Source organism: Pinus tabuliformis, chromosome 2_2 (assembly GCF_031772625.1).
Source record: "Pinus tabuliformis cultivar Carrire ecotype Pingquan chromosome 2_2, CPIR1, whole genome shotgun sequence".
Lineage (NCBI taxonomy): Eukaryota > Viridiplantae > Streptophyta > Pinopsida > Pinales > Pinaceae > Pinus > Pinus tabuliformis.
The window spans coordinates 1,164,121,621-1,164,135,191 of NC_142300.1; the positions used below are offsets into that span (position 1 = coordinate 1,164,121,621).

At 40.6% G+C, this 13,571-nt stretch overlaps 1 pseudogene; it reads left to right on the plus strand.

Moving 5' to 3' along the window:
* The first annotated feature begins 11,232 nt into the window (after window positions 1–11,232).
* On the plus strand, window positions 11,233–13,440 carry LOC149197570 (receptor-like serine/threonine-protein kinase NCRK pseudogene; annotated as a pseudogene).
* The last annotated feature ends 131 nt before the right edge of the window (window positions 13,441–13,571 follow it).

The following is a 13,571-nucleotide window of genomic DNA, read 5'->3' on the forward strand; positions in this document are numbered from 1 at the left end:
CACAGACTTGAGTCCTACTTCTCTCAGTGTTTATTTACCTGCACAAATGATCAAGAGATAACAAATCATGCCAAAACCAATAGCAAATCCAATAACAACCTACTTAACTGATCAAGGAATGTCAAGCTAAATAATACATGAACATATATATTTTGGGAATATGAACCAGCAGTTGTATATTATTAGGAAATAAAGGGAAGCTTACAACCAAAGCCTTGATGTTGAAAGGCTCTCCTTGAGTGGTAATCCAATTCCAAGCCAAGAACTCTCCAAGCACTCCTCCAAGTCAAATGAATAGCCTCTAGGCACAAGCTTAGCATAAGGGTGCAAATAGACATAGACCAACCATTTGGGAATGGGAGAGGATGAATTTATAGGCTAGGAAAGGGAGTTAGGACCTCTCCAAAGATAGGATTAGGCCCTCATCTCAAGGAGGTAGCTCATAGGGATAAGACAAAGAGGCCAAGTTGAGAGGATTCGACCTCATCTATGTGAAACAACCTCCAGCTCACCGCTCTGGAAGCTTCTAGATCATGAAGCTTCTCATCCTCTTTGGGAAAATTACCTTTTTGGGATCATTGTGGGTATGCAAGGGAACAGGTCGATGCCATCATTGGTCAAGTACAATGCAATAGGCGACCATCGTCTTTTTAAGCCTTATAAGAGTGATGATCCTCATTTAAGGGTTTTAAGAGCTATTTCTTCAAGGAAGGCTCAAGGCATTTTCCAATCAAAATATTAGGAGGGATATGAGATGTATACATGGATGAGTATATTGTATAATGGTCATGTTTCGAGCACTTCGAGTTATGTCACAGGGAAGTGCAGGAGTTGTGACAAAATATTGTGTAACAGATACAGGTTTGCATCCGCTTCACTCTTTGTGAATCCCAACCCATTGAAGTAGCTATCTATCCTAGTGTACGAAGCACAAGGTGCTTGCTTCAGCCCATAAAATGCTCTCTTGAGCTGACACACATGCGACTCATGGTCCAAGGTTTCAAAACCTTCGGGCTGCTCTGTGTACACCTCTTCCTCAGTTATGCCATTGAGGAAGACACTCTTCACATCCATCTGATGGATCTTCCAACCCATATGTGATGATAGTGCCAAAATAGATATGATTGACGAGTACCTTGCAACAAGAGAAAAGGTCTCATCATAGTCAATCCCCTCTACCTGTGAAAAGAGATGGGCCACAAATTTGGCCTTATGCTTCTCCACACTACCATCTGCAGCTTGATTTACCTTGTAAAGCTAATGGGAGCTCACAATTGACTTTTCCTCTGGTCTCGAGACCACATCCGAAACATTGTTTTGAACTATGGAGTAATACTCCTCCACCATCTCATCAACCCAAATTGGCTTCCGCACTGCTTCCTGAAAGGAAGATGGCTCTTTCACAACACATGAACCCATAAGTACCATGTATCCAGTGTACCTCTCTGGTGACCTCCTCTGTCTACGCTGAGAAGAGGGTGCTCCCACATTCTCCCATGCATCATCCAACAATTTTTCAGCCTCTCTAGTGCACTTTCTTCCCTCTTTGGAAGACTCTACCTGAGTAGATGTCTCCACTCTCTGAACCTCTGCATGTGGCTACTCCACATCAATCTAAGGCCCCTCAATTTTAGGATATAAAAGCTCCTTCTCCACATGTAGTTCAAGATCCCTCTCAAGGGATACTCACATGGCCTTCTCCTCATCGAGCCTAATATCCCTACGAACCATTGTCATCCGACTGGTAAGCACGTACACCCAATAGTTGTGGGGTGTATCAGTGTACCCCACAAAGATCCCCAACTCTTTTGTTGGCTCAAGCTTCTTCCGTGCATCTTTGGTCACATGGCAATAAACCGATGACCCAAAAATCTTGAAGTGAACAACATCTGACCTCTTACTGCAATAAGCCTCCTCTGGTGTCTTCATCTTAAGTATGTGATGTGGGCTACGGTTATGAAAATAAACCATTATGTTACATGCCTCAGCCCACAAGTGTAGTGGTAGGCCCTGATCATGCAACATCGCCCTTGTTGCCCTTACTATGCTCTTGTTCTTCCTCTCGGAAACCCCATTCTATTGAGGGTTATGGGGTGACGTTAACTCTTGTTTAATCCCTTCCACTGCACAAAATTTCTTAAACTCATTGGAGACATACTCACCACCATTATCACTCTGTAGAGCTTTAACCTTCTTTCCAGACTCTTTCTCTACAAATGCTTTGAACTCACAAAACTTTATGAAAGTTTGATCCTTTTTCTGCATAAAAAATATACGGCATTTACGAGAATAGTCATCAACAAATATAACATAATACCTGTGTTTGACCATGGATGTTGTCGAGAATGGTCCACACACATCTGAATGGACTCTCTCCAGAATAGACTATGCTCAATTGTCTCTGTCTCCAAAGGAAGACTTGTTGTATTTTCCCAAAGTACAACCCTTGCATGTATCAACTTGCCCAAGCGTACCTTTGGGAAGACTACTAGAGATTTGCTGCAATATCTTCAAAGCCCCATGATGCAAGTGGCCTAATCGCTTGTGCCACAACTCGCCGACTCAACATCTTTTCTGCTTTTGAACTCAAAGCAGCATAATTCTCTACCTCTATCTTATAGAGATTCTGAACTTGAATCCCTATCTTCTTTACTTGACCCATGGATATGTGTTAAAGGAACACCTTTCCTTTCGAAAAGATCGCATCATAGCCTCTATCCTCAAGTATGGCAATGGATACCAAGTTCTTCGTCAATCTGGGTACATGCATAACATTCTTCAAGGTGAGTGGATCCACATGTTCCCTCTAAAAAGTAATAGGGCCCACACCAGTAACACTATACTTACCATCATCACCCATCTCAATATGCATCTTGAGATCTTTCTCCTCTAGTTCACTGAATAGCTCTTTGTCGCCAGTCATGTAGAATGAAGCTCCATTGTCTAAGTACCAAACACTTCCCATCATTGAATACACCATGCATGCAATGAGGGAAAACTCCAATTCGAATTGGAAGGCCAAAGCCTCACCCGCTGCTCCTTTTGAGGACTTCTCCTTGGACTTATTCAATGGATAATTTGTGGCAAAGTGTCCCATCTTGTGACAATGAAAGCATTTAACTTTCATCATGTCCTTCTTCTTACCTCCATGATAATAATCTGATTTGGAATGGGAACTTTTACCTTTCCCCTTCATTGCCTTATCGCTAAGGCACAGTTCTCTTCATCATCAAACTTTGATGAAGAGCCATCCCTGGTGTTCCTCCTGATCTCATCCCGCATCAAATCCAACCATAGTCATTCCTAATCTAGCAGCTTCTCCTAACCATTGACAAAGTCCTGATAACTATGCCAACTCTTTGGGAGTCCAAGAAGAGCAAGGCTCACCATATCCTCCTTGGAAACCATGATTCCAACACTTCCAAGTTCATCCCAACATTTAGTGAACTTGGTCAAGTACTTTGGAATCGCCTTGCCTTTCTCCATCTTGATTTTACGAATTTTATCCTTCATTGCCAACTTCCTTTGATCATTGTTATTCTGATACAAGTCCTTCAATGTTTTCCACATAGCATGCAGGGTTTCTTTTCCATGGAGACTCAAGAAAATATGATCTTGAACTCCCTCAAGGATTATCTGCCTTGCCTTCACCACACACTTCTTCCACTCAGCCAAGTTCTTTGCATTAGTAGTTGTTGGCTTAGGAATTGCTTATTCAACAAATTCCTTCAAGTCATTGTCCTCTAGCACAACCTCCATCATGTCCCTCCAAGCCATGAAATTAAAGCTACCTTCCAAGGCATACTCAAGCCTCAACCCATGGAACACCATCTATCGATCCTGAAGTATGTATTGCAAATTCAATTTTCACCTGTAACCAAGAAACTCAAAACTTTGAAATCTCCTCTAGTATATTGTTCTTAGCTTTCATAACATGTATAAAATCATGTAGATTCATAAGCTAATGCAAATTGCAAAAGAAAGAGACAAGAATCTACTTCTACACTTTACAACAGAATCCCATAAACATCGAGCAAACAATAATCAATAAAGGAAGAGAATCAACAGCACATAACACAATAAATATCCGGGGAAAGTCACAGCTCAAAACCCCCTATCTATTTTGTATTAATCGGGAAAATAAAGATTAAATTACAATGCTTGTTCTCTCTAGAACAATCCCAGCACTCAGCAAATTCAATCTCCAACTTATAAAAAAACTGAAGGCCAAAGCTTACACTCTTCACAAGCTCTCCAAGTCTCTATTCCACTGTGTAATTCCTATGGAGGATAGCTTGTATTTAAAGGGAAATAAAGCCTCTAAAAACTGCAATCCCTCAAGGGTCAGTTCCTGAATGCATGCATTGTCATTGCAACTCAGAAAAATCTAAAACAAATAGCACATTGTCCCTGTACTCTAGTCTCAACTGGGTCTTTCTCATAATCGACACACATGATTTTCTGATGAGTAAATATTCAGTTAACTAGAGTAGCACTAGTGGAGTTCATTAGCGACACCACTGACTGTTAACTCACTATTAGTTCTCTCAATCAAATTGAGAACTAATTTAACTAAACTGACTCATGAAACTGAGTCTTCTATTTTACAACTCACAATTAACTCATACTGGACTCCTACAAAGTAGGGAGAACATGCACATGATGGCAGAAAGACTTCCAACTCAAATTTTGTAAGTTAATTAAGTTTAATAAACTTAATTAACTAATTTTAAGTTGCTATGAGAACAGAATTCGAATTTAATTCACAGTTTAATTCAAGGACAAATTAAACTGGAATTTATTGTTGCCATTTCTCAATAGAGGCCACCTAGCATAACAAAAGACCTTAACAGTTGTGAATATGTTCTACTATTGGTCGAACTTGAATAAGGAAGTTGCAAAATTTGTTGTAAGATGCTTAGACTGTCAACAGGTGAAATTTGAATGCAAGCATCCAGCTAGTTTTGTTGGACACCTAATCCTAAATGGTTTAGTGTGGAAGCCGAATAGACCAAAGCAGTCCAAGAGACCTTGGGATCTGAAACCCAAGAGTCACATATTGTACTATAAATGTATATCTCATGTTAATAAAAAATGTATTGCATGTTTTATCTTTCATATTGTCTTTGTTGTCCATGTGTGTTTAACATGGTATCAGAGCACGCGAATTCTGGCCCTGCTCATATTTGAGTCACTGTTTGCTTGTGGCCTTTTGTTGTGTTTCTCTCACCTGACCTATGCATTGACCATTAATGTTATGTGGGTCGTGAACTCTTGGTGATATTGCTGGTTGATTAATTTATGTGCTGGTGTTGAATTCGTTATATATATTTGTGCTGGCATATGTACAATTTTCGGTGCGTTTGAATGAATACAACAATGTGTGCGTTAAAAGCCCTGGCGCGCTGGCTCTGCCATCCCGACATTCCTGACCTCTGAAATCCGCAGGTCTCTATTTTTGGTCTCTGGCTGACCCGTCTGTCCATAAACGTTCGCTGTTCATAAACGTCTGCCAGAAGGTGACTGTTCGCTGCTCCTCTCTGCCATATGGTATTTTTAATCATTGTCTGCACTCTGCGCTCACTGAGCTAAACATAATTGCCTGACTGCATTTTCTCAGTACGTCAGTGTCCTTCTGTCTAGACTGTGCTCTCTGTCAGATGCATTTTTAAGTGAACGTTGTGGTATTAACACTGTGGTATGAATGCTGAACGTTATGAACGCTGTAGTGGAGTAGCTACAAGCGCAGCGTAGCAAAAGGAACAGCTTGGACAGCGCTGGCATAAACAGATTTTGGAAATGATAACGGGTGGTATAGTCTGTCAGCGGTTCGAATCCTTGGACGGGTTCTTTTCAAAAACGCTGGTCTGAACGATATCATAACTGATGAACGATGGAATCAATATGACTTTGTGCATGGCTATAGTTCCGTTGAAGTCGCTTCGTCGGTGTGCATATTCATATCGAAATCAAGATAATGAAAATGTAAGCTATCGAACCGTGGGATTCAAATCAGATCTGTAAAGGGCTTGTATGGGTTGGTGTTAGATGTCTAGCCGAGATTAAGGAAAGTTCAACTCCTCATCGTTGTGGACCAGTTGGATCTGACTAGAGAAAGGGAAGTTGATCGCCTCATCAAAAGGCTATGAACCGAAGCTGCCCACAAATTCTGGCATTGTTCACGTGTTGTCGAATTCTCGGGAGAGATTGTTCTCATTCCTGTTCTACCATATCGAGATTTCTGCTCAACATCACCAATTGCAACGACGCTGGTTGCCCAAGTTGTATTATGTGTTGGTGAAGGAAATAGCGCACATAATCAGAGACCACCTGCAAATCTGCAGCTGAGCCTGAGCGGCAGAGATAAACATTATCTGTGAGTTGAGTAATCTTATCTGAAGCTCGATTTGCCACATACATTCCTGTGCTTGATGGATTGAGGGGCATTCATCCAGTCCATATCCATTGTTTTAGTCTTGTACAAACCTTTGTCTTGCCCTCAAGAACCGTCGCCGGAATCACCAAATCGGATCTGGACAAGACTAAAAGAACTCGGCAGTGTTTTCATCAGAGATAGGTGTAGTATTGAGATGTTGGTTTATAATCGACCCTGTGTTGAAAGCTGTGATCCAGACTCTTTGAACATTGCTGTCAATTCAACGTCAGACTCAGCTCTCTTGTTCATTTTATGCCATCGGCGGTGCGGAGGAGGTGTTGAATCTGGTTTCTGTATCTGACGGTGAAATTGTATATTTCCTGAGTACGGCGACATTACCCAACTCTGCAAGCTTTGGATCTGAGAGCGTAGACCCTAGGCATCGCGGACTATGGCAATATTACAAGAGCGGCGGCGTGGCTTTTCCTCAGAACCGGAGTGGAGTCGTGGTGGTGGTAGCCCATTTTATCCTCTATCGATGGATATCATTTTCGTCCATTTGGACTCTTGAATTTGAGAATACGGGCAGTTCAAAGAAGAAGCCCCGTAGATCCCCTTATCTATCCCGTCATTTGGACGGCGCTCTTCGAGGATTTAAGCTCTGTTTTGTGTAAAAGACGCCGCGCGCGATTTTCAGGGGCTGTGAATTTGTTCTAAATTTCTCATCGAACCGGCCGCTTAACGCCACTTCTATTGTGGTTTTTGTTAAAAAAAAAAAAAAAAAAAATATATATATATATATATATATATATATATATATAATCTTAGCGTTCTTTGTAGATGAATTGTTGTTGCTAATATTAAGTTTCTGTTCTCGAACTAGGGTTTGGACGATATTGCTTTGCTTATCCGAGGTGAATATTCTGTTGAGCACTTGTTCGGATTCGAACTCGGATTGTTACCTGGATTGTTTGCCTTGAAGGGGTTTTAGGAATCGCCCTCCAGAGCAGTGGAAGGTTACAGAGCTGAAAGACGAACTCAAGAGGCGAAGCATAACAACTAAGGGCATAAAGAATGATCTAGCCCCAAGGCTACAAACATGTATTTTCTATGGTTGTTTCAGTTGAGCAGCATATCACTGTACCTGTGCTTGAAATCTTAATGAGTATAGACTATTGGAAGTGATGTTTGGTGATGTACCTCTGCTATAGAGGGTCTCAAACTTCCTCATCTCATTGGATGTGTGGCTGTGAATATATTGAAGACACTCCATATTTATTTCTCTGTCTTGGAGCTGAATACGTTGCATATATTATCACTGTGGTGTTTTCTCTGTAATGATGGAGCTTCTTTGATGTTATAACACTTATCTACAACCACTGTTCTTCCTAACAATTGCAGGTATATGTAATCCATTCCTGTAGTTGAAGTTCGAATTTCAAAGAAGGAAGAAGTCATCTAGTTGTGCATCCATACAAAGCGTATCTTGGTATACCTGAGCATTTTAAGGGTGAAACATATCTATTGTATCTGTGTTGGAAGGACTTTGAGCCTCTCATTCTTGCTGGACACAAATCTGTTAGTGATTGGCTAAATTCTTAGCTGGAATTAGTTGAGTGCCTTTTGAATACCTTCGATGAAGTTTTTACATCATTTCCAATAAAAAAGGGGTTGAGATTCTTGGATTTATTATTGAAGGAAGAGGTCGAGCTACCCTTGTGTATATTCGTGGAGTTTGAGCCGTATCTCCATTGCTGGTATTCGCGGATTTTTTATTCTTTTTGCATTCCTGAGCTTCCAGAAGGGATATAGAGGCAAGTTCTATAAAGTTTGAAGGAATCAGCTACGTAACTTAATTTAAAAAAAAAAAAAAAAAAAAGTCAGATGTGAAATTTCTACAGAATTTAAAGAACAGATTCTGTGAAAGTTTGGTATTGGACAATGTATTTTTCAAACTGATATTCTTAATTTTTGAAATCTTCAATAGCTGGGGTTTGTCTAGACTTGCTGAGTGTTCATTTCTTTGTTGAGACAATGGCTAGATTTTATGATGTATTAGAGTTACTGAATACACTAATACACTCCACTATTGGTGGGAAGGTAAATGTTAGCAAAAACACTCTTGTGACATTCAGACCTGCCTGCATGATGCACAGGAAAAGATCGATTTTTTGCAGCTTGAATCACAGCTACAGCAAGAAGAGCTACATCAAAATAGACACCATTGTGAACCTGTTTTTGTTCAGAACATTGAGACAACCACCCATCAGCAGCATGTTAATAATGTTACAGTTCATTCAAATAAAGCAGCAGTTGTATATGCAGATGAAGAAACTCAGTCTGCACTTCCCAAGCCCATCATCAGACCTTGGGAACAGCTTGTCCACAACAAGCAAAAAACTGGTCTTGGATATGACAAGGACTTGTCCTTTCATATTCCAGACTATGCCAAGCCCATTTAGTTTCAGAGTGCTGGATTCATTCATGACAGTTCACTTGCTCCTCATAACAGTTCAGCTTCAGCTATTCCAGATTTTGCCCCTCTTCCACAGCAACAACAACAACAACAGATAGTGAAATTCCAACACTGTGACCGAGTTGGCCATTTGAAAGATCACTGTTTTGATCTTCATCCATGTAAGCATTGTCATAAAACCAGCCATTCTTCACACAGATGCTTCAGAAATAAACATCCTGCAAGAACAAAGATTCATCTTGGATGGATCGCTTCTTGGCAATGGGCATCAACAGCCAAGAAGATATTCCAAACACATGTCAGAACTTGTTCCAGAATATTGAACAGTCTTGCAGTTGAGTTTTCTCCATCATCTCACCTTGTATCTAACAGGGGGGGAAATGATGGTCATCTACAAGCTTCAAAGCCACATCAAGCAAGCCTGAGCCACAACCTGCCACACCAGTTTCAGAGTTGTAGCCAGAGACAAAGATGCCTGTGAACATGCCTTCAGTTGGCAATCTGGGACACTTCCTCTAGCAGAAGACTTCAGCTTCTTGCCAATCTTGGAAGAGTTCCGAGAACACAATTGAGAACACTTCCTCTAGCAGAAGACACCAGCTTCTTTCCAGTTTTGGAAGAGTTCCAGGAATTGCATTAAGCATTCCAGAGTTGTTGGTTATCCTTAAACCATCACAGGTTGAGACTTCCCTTTTCAGGTTTAAGTTTTACCTTTTATGCGAGGTGAGGCCTCCCTTTTATGGTTGAAGGTTTCCCTCTTTAAAACAATAGGATCACTTCCTCTAGCAGAAAACTTCAGTTTCTTGCCAGTTTTGGAAGAGTTCCGGGAACTGCACTAAGCGTTCCAGTGTTGGTGGTCATCCTTAAACCACTGCCCTTTATATACCAACATTTCATAGAGCACATTCAGCCTAGTGCTGCCATGCATTTTTTGCACATTTTGTATTACAGCTCTCTTCTTGGACTCATACATAACCCTTCGGATTAAGGGGGGGAATGTTGGACACCTAATCCTAAATGGGTTAGTGTGGAAGCCGAATAGACCAAAGCAGTCCAAGAGACCTTGGGATCTGAAACCCAAGAGTCACGTATTGTACTATAAATGTATATCTCATGTTAATAAAAAATGTATTGCATGTTTTATCTTTCATATTGTCTTTGTTGTCCATGTGTGTTTAACAAGTTTGTTGCAGCATATTTTGATTCCATAAAGGAAATGGGAGGTCATTTCCATGGATTTCATTACATGATTGTCAAGGACATTAAGGCAGCATGATTCCATCATGGTTGTGGTTGATAGGTTGAGCAAGGTATCATTGGAGTGAATTCTATAAATTCAGCTAGTAAGGTAGCTTAGATCTTCATCAGGGAGATAGTGAGTTGCATGGAGTTCCCAAGAATATTGTATCAGATAGATATGCCAAATTCACTTCCAAGTTTTGGAAGGAGTTGTTTGCAGGCTTGGGACAGAGTTAGCTTTCAATACATCTTATCATCCATAAACAGATGGACAGACAGAGAGAGTTAACAGGATCCTTGAGGATATGTTGAGGATGTATGCCATGTATCAGCAAAGGAAGTGGGAGGAGCATCTCCCATTGGTAGAGTTTGCATATAATAATGGGTACCAGAAATCCTTGCAGATGAGTCCATTTAAGGCTCTCTACAAGTGGATTTGTAATAATCCTATCAGCAGGAATGATCCAGTGAACAGGGTGTTGATTAGACTGAATATGTTGGTTGAGATGGAACAATAGTTGCAGGCTATTAAAAGTAATTTAAAGGCATCACAGGATAGGTAGAAGAGTTATGTGGATCAACATAGAGAATTCAAGGAGTTTCAGTTTGGGGAGCATGTGTACTTGTGCATCAATCCCAAGAGGAGATCCTTGAGGATTAGGTCATGTGACAAGTTGGCACCTTGATATTGTGGGTCTTTTGAGATCCTTGAGAGGATTGGACCAGTGGCCTACAGACTTGCACTGCCACCAATAGTAAAATTCCATTATGTTTTTCATGTTTCATTGATTAAGAGATATTTCCAAGATGTTTATCATGTGTTTGATTGGTCTATATTATAGGTGGAACCAAATGGAGAGTTCCAGCCATAGCCACAATGCATTCTACAATGGAAACATAATGTTAGACTCCGTCTCATGTCAGAGATTGATTCTTCTTCAAAACCCTGTTTTGAAGAAGAAATCATTAAATGTGTTGCTTTAGATGATGTAATTTGTTCTTAAGCTCTTCAAAAGGGAGCAACTTCCTCAGCTCCTATCTCTGCAAAAGCACAAACACAAAACAAAGCATCATCAGCAATCAAAGTCTGGCAATTTAATAATCAAATCAACAATTCCGCTCCTTCATCCATTATTCGTACATGACTAGCTTTGAATCTTTCCAAGATCAGTCTACTTCAAGCAAAGATGACGAATTTAAAGTAAATCAAAATCCAGTTTTTCATGTAGCAGAGGCTGCCTTGAATGAGCAACCAAAAATCTCCAAGTGTGTTGGATGAAGTTAGAGAGGGGTCGCGTGGGAAAGAGAATTCTTCTGGAAAATTGATGCTGGACATTGTAGCTGTGTTACTCCGCTGCTTGTCATTGTGGAAATATTCAATGTGCAGCTATCCAATTATACTTTGAGCATGGAAAGAAGCTTTACAAGGAATTTTGCTAGGACTCTGCAAGTGTCCCCTTCACAGGTGGTTCCCATTGCGAGGCATGGTGTAAATGTCATTCTAGATATCTATATTTTATCATTTTCAGGATCAACAAACTATGCTGATATGAAAACCACAGAAACAATCTTGATTCAGAAGAATAGCAGCGGAGAAGGCATCTTGCAGGATCCAATTCTTGGACCTTTCTCAATCCTTAGAATAGAGAATCCCCTTGAATCAAGTTATCCATATGCATCTAGATTTTCAGGGTATGGTACCATGGGAAAATTAATTCTATCCACTATTATATTGTGCATTATACTGGTAGCCATAGCACTTCTTGTCTCTGCGGCTTGCTTTATACACTACAAGTACAGACTAAGAATCCAGTTTTCAAATGTCTCATTTGATAATAGCACAAACAGTTTTACTAATCTAATAAGCCAGGGGTCATCTTTCACGGAGGAGTTTCATGCCCATGACAGCTCATGCCTCAGATCTATTACAGGATGCATGGGAAGAAAATCTTTCAAATTCAACAGTAAAAGTGAAATGGTACCAGGCACAATTGTACAACAGCTCTCTTATTCACAACTAGCTGAGGCAACTGAGCAATTTTCAACGTTTAAACTCATTGGCATGGGAGGAAGCAGTAGTGTTTATCGAGGTCAACTTAGAAATGGAAGAACTGTTGCTGTCAAGAAACTTGTCTGTCGAAATGGACCTGATACAGATAGTGAGTTCCTAATTGAGGTTGAGCTTTTATCCAGGCTTCATCATTTTCACCTGGTGCTACTCATTGGCTACTGCATAGAATACAATGGGCGGGAAGTTCAAAGACTACTAGTGTATGAACATATGCCTAATGGCAATCTTAGAAATCATTTGGATGGAACTTTGGGTAGGGAATCACTTCATTGGATAACCAGAGTTCGTATTGCACTTGGAGCAGCAAGAGGTCTGGAATATCTTCATGAAGCAGCCACTCCCCGGGTTTTGCATCGTGACTTTAAGTCAAGCAATATTCTCCTTGATAGCAAGTGGAGAGCTAAGGTAGCTGATTTTGGCACTGCAAAGACAATCACAAGTGTTGATCTTAATGGTCAACCAAGTTCACCAGCAAAATTACTGGGTACATTTGGATATTTTGCTCCTGAATATGCAATGATGGGAAGGGCTTCTTTGAAATCTGATGTTTTCAGCTTTGGAGTAGTTCTTTTGGAACTAATTAGTGGAAGACGTCCAATAGACATGTCTTTGCCTCAGGGACAACAAAGCCTTGTTATTTGGGCAAGTCCTTTCTTACAAGATGAGAAGAAGGTACTCAATGAAATAGTAGATCCAGCCTTAAAGAATGGTTTCCCAGTAGAAGACATGTTAAAAATGGCTCAATTAGCAAGGGCGTGCTTACAAATGGATCCAGAGTCAAGACCTGTAATGACTGCAGTTGTGCAAGTTCTAGCCATGTTAATCCCAAATAATGCAAGGAAGAGTGCATCTTTGCCTACATATGGTGTTCAGATCCCCTTTTATATGTCATGGAATCCTGATTTCTGTAACTACAACTTCAGTAGGGAAGAGGACCTTAACTTGGATGAAAGCGTAATGCCATCAAAACAAGTTCATACAGGGAATGTGATGAGTGGTTCAACCTTTGAACCTGAAATTCAGAAAATGTGCTGTTCTCCGAAATGGACAGGAAGGCACACCATACTTTTGGGCCTCGAGGAAATTCTAGCTTCTCAAGAAGAGCCAAAACTCGATATTTCAAACGGAACGTCATCGTGGTCAGCTTCAGACTATTTGAAAAGTTTCTCTTCATCAACCACAGATAATCCAGCTCGCAGATCATTAGAGGGAGAATCACTTGATCTTACAGAGCCTCGTATGGAATCATTCTGGCATCATAATGGGTTTTCAGTATGATCTACAAAAGGGAAGAATAGCGTACATGTGCTTTGGCGGAGAACCCTTCTAAGCCTGTGAACGAGCCACCTGTTTGTGATATATGCTGCTATCATTTCCAGGTTCTGTCTCTACAGATGAAGATAGGCAAC